At 51.6% G+C, this 3,855-nt stretch overlaps 1 protein-coding gene across 2 annotated transcripts in view; it reads right to left on the bottom strand.

The window, feature by feature from the left end:
* Nucleotides 1–1,816, bottom strand: part of LOC131211341 (protein roadkill) — a 21,415-nt gene extending 19,599 nt beyond the window's left edge. For both annotated transcript variants that reach the window (XM_058204767.1, XM_058204768.1), the window contains exon 1: nucleotides 1,784–1,816. The gene's annotated coding sequence lies outside the window, so the exon portion shown is untranslated. The remainder of the gene's footprint in view (nucleotides 1–1,783) is intronic.
* Between the last annotated feature and the right edge of the window lie 2,039 nt (nucleotides 1,817–3,855).

Raw genomic sequence — 3,855 nt, 5'->3', positions numbered from 1 at the left:
CAAGCATGTAGCCAAGATTCAAAGCGGAATCAATTCGAGCGTACACCAAAGTATCAGTGTAACCCCATTCGAGGCCCTTCTCGGGGTAAAAATGCGACAAGAGACAGATTTTAGATTGGTAGAGTTATTAGAGGAGGTTAAGCTAGCCCAGTACGATGACCAACGCCGAGAAATCAGAGAGGAATCTAGAGATACCATCAAAAGGGACCAGGAACAGCAGAGGCCGTCATATAATTTGCGGGCAAAACAACCAACCAGTAATGTAAAAAAAAAAAAAAGTATCGGGTCTGGGGGCCAGACCACTCTTAGGATGGCCGAATGTAGGAAGGCAGGTCTCGGGGTTGTCTCGAGCGAGAGTTAGCGGAGGACAACCCCGAGAACAACTTCGAGTATAAAAGGAGGTCGGAGCGCAGAATTTAGTCAGTCGCAAAACAGCAGTAGACCAGAGCGGTCTAACGTTAAGTGATCTCAACTACGAAAGAGGAATAAAGTTACGAAAAGGAAGAAAATTCCAGTCTATACTGTTTTCCCTTTCTTACACATATATCATATCCAACTAATATGCCATACACTACTTCCTGATGGCAGCACACAGCCATGTCTATTTGATCTGTTTGAAGATCTACAGGATCTGAATTTTTGATCTATTTCAAGAGGTTGGTTGAAATGCAAGGCTTCTTTGTGGCAAAGAAAACCATGGTCCACGGTCACAAAGGTGAACCCGGACCGTCAGGATTCCATCTGCCTGCATGTGCGTGACTTTCGTTGAATCTAACCCGCATCAATAGAACTCAATGAGCGAGTTGTTGAAGGGACCACGAAAAAGAGAAATCGTTGTTAAAATCAACAGTAGACAGGGAATATCAGGGCTGGAAAAAGAAAGCGAAAAGAGAGAGAGCGCGAGCGTGCGAGAGGGACGCACTGGCAGCATAGAACCGAGGAGAACGGGACGCAAGCCTCTCGACAGACAGCAACCATGTTTCGGGGGTAGCCGTGCGAATGATCCTGCGGGACAAATTGTCCGATCAACCGGCAGGGGTGGGAATGAAGGGAGCCGAACGAGGAGAGAGAGAGCCAGCACGCGACGTGGAGAGCGTGAGAGAGAGCATCGAGTCAGGTTTGGGCCATCGTCACGCCACCACCACTACACAACATATTACTGCGGAGAGAGCACGGAAGACACTGCACACACAACACCACATTATGATAATAGTTTGCTCCCTTTTTCCCTTTAATTTTCAAGGTTTCAGCCCCGTGCCTGACCCGAGCGGATTTGACGTTTCTCTCGGGCGCGCCTGGGAACCGCGGTCGTGATTCGGGCACATAAAACGCGAGACACACACCGCGAACGTCAGTCACTCGTTGCTGGCGCACACATATTCATCATCGATATATTGGACCGACGGTTTCTTCCCACCTCCTTTCCAGCGTGGCCGTGTTTTTCACTCAGCACTACAAAATGGCTGTTACACATCGTTACACGGAGAGGTATCATCGTTCCCCGTTCAACGCACACTTTTGGTCAGAATTTTCAGCTGCGGGAAACACAAACGCTCGGGGCTAGGGGTCTGGTCACAACGAACCGTTCAGAAGGTTGTTAACAAGGGAAGGACCGAAGAAACCGTGAATGGGAACCAACCACTGGCTTGAACCACTGAGTCCCTGTCGCTCGCTTTGCTGGGGTGGCAAAAAGGCAAAGGTGTCTGGGATGTGGATAAGGATTCTTTCGTCCTGTCCCCATCCCTGGCACAATGGTGGTGACACAAAGTAGTTGAAGAAGCACCTTTCAGAAGCACGCACACAGACACAGAGGGGCGACTCTCGACTATTGACCGATCTGACGCACCAACGCGGACCAACCGACCAGAGCGACGCGCACGTGCTCACCAACACTTTACGACTGCGGGCCGACGGCGATGCCGTTGACCAGCAATGCGAGAGCGAAGGCTCTCGGCTCTCAGCCGGCTCTCAGCGCAAACACTCCCATGAGTGGCTTCGGCGTGTGGAAGAGAGACGGAATGCGGGATATCGTCCCCTGAGAGAGGGTTGGAATCTGCTCTTCTTAGCGGATCGCTCCGTTCGTTTCTTTTTTTCCCGTGTTGTTGCAATTCCTAGTTATTACTGGTTGTGTTATCATCGCATGCTCACTCCCGTGGAATTATCTTTTTTTTGCCTCGGTGTGACTCGTTTTTCTCAATCCCCCCTAACCCATGGTCATTCTCGTTGTCGCATTTGTGCGCTCTTGAACCTGCGCGACCGCCGTGCGAGTTCGTCGCCCATCTGTTCCACAGCGCTGCCCCAGCCGCTGCCTGCGTAGAGCGCCAGTTTGGCTCAGTTATTCTAAGGACTCGTGTCTTTACATTCGCGAATTTCTAAATTAATCGAAGCGCGCATCGGGGACACATTTTCGTCAATAACATGCGAACGCCAATTTAAGAAAAGCGAACCGATTCAAGAAAGGATCGCAGTATTCAAACATTTTCTTTAAAACGAGCATTTCAGCATGCTCATGCAGATTATCTGCTCGGGAAATTCCTCTATTATCCCTGACCATTTTACAAGCTAAGCCTCAGTTCACGAACCTTAGAACTTCCTTCGCGTTCCTTACCAACGCGGGGCAATATCAACGGTCTTCGAGGGCAGGTGTGAAGAGTAACGATTAGGGGGATTGGCTTCCCCCCTCCGGCTTGCGGCCACCAAAGGTCAGCCGCGAGTACGAAGGACGGGCAGAGCGGACGCTCACCCACCAAAAGGGCAGCAACAGCGTGAGCTCCAACCACCGCGTGCAAGAGAAAGAGAGCGAGCGTGGAAGAGCGAGAGCGACCGTAATGAGGAAAGCACACAGGTTCAAATGCGAGGTTATATCATGTACATTGCTGCTAGTGTCCGAAACGGTACCGAAAAGCTCCAAGGACAATGGTTCGTTCGCCGGCTAAGCTCTGCTCAGACGATGGAGCGCGAGAGCCGCGAGTAAATTGAGTAAATCGATTGTCAACGTTGAAGGTTACGCGAGTTCATGGAACGCGGGGTGTTCGACACACCGCGAACATAAGGCCAGAAGTCGTTCAGTCACGAGGCAGATTCATCTCATAACTGAATTTCATTTAGCATGGAAAGGACATCATTTTCAGGCTTGTTTTTGTGTTCCCTCCTTTCTCGTTTGCTCCTTTAACTCCGGACAATTCCGGCACACCGCAACCACCCCGACAATGTTGTAAATTGTAGACGAAATTAGCAAACCAACACTGGCGCGAACCGTCCAAGGATGACTGCGAGATCCGCGAGAGAGTTGCACCGCGACCGCAACCGAAGAGCGAGTCACGCACCGTGAGTGACGCGGTGATGACCGATTGATTGTGCCGCTTGTCGCGCACGCCAGAGCAGGACGGAGCGAGCCGGGCGAAGCGAGAGCTAGTGCGGAACCTGGCGATTGAAGGACGGAAGTAAACACACGCCACTTCACGCTCGAGAACGAGAACGACGGCGGCGGCGGACTGCGACTGAGTGGCCGGACTCGGAGAGTGGCGAGGTTAAAGCAAGCGCAACGAGAGAAGAAGAGCATAAGGCGCATGTTCGCTCCCTCTCTCGTTCGCTGCGTGAGCGTCAGTTACATGTTTGATATTGTTTTTATTGTTGCTGGTCGGCTAACAAGTGGACTGAAGGCTGGTACCACGCGCGATGACGTTTGTAGTGTCAGCGTACGACGAACCTTGAGGACCAGGGCAGGCCGACGACGACGACGACGGGTTGGCTGATGATGCTGAGGATTCATGGGCACGTAGCACATACACATACGCGTGTCAACGAACACGGTGACCGAGAATATGAACTCTGCGGTGTCCCTCGGCTCCCCAA

Source organism: Anopheles bellator, chromosome 2, assembly GCF_943735745.2.
Source record: "Anopheles bellator chromosome 2, idAnoBellAS_SP24_06.2, whole genome shotgun sequence".
In the NCBI taxonomy this organism is placed as follows: domain Eukaryota; kingdom Metazoa; phylum Arthropoda; class Insecta; order Diptera; family Culicidae; genus Anopheles; species Anopheles bellator.
The sequence above is the reverse complement of the archived record's forward strand: the minus strand, read 5'-3'. Positions and strand labels throughout refer to the sequence as shown.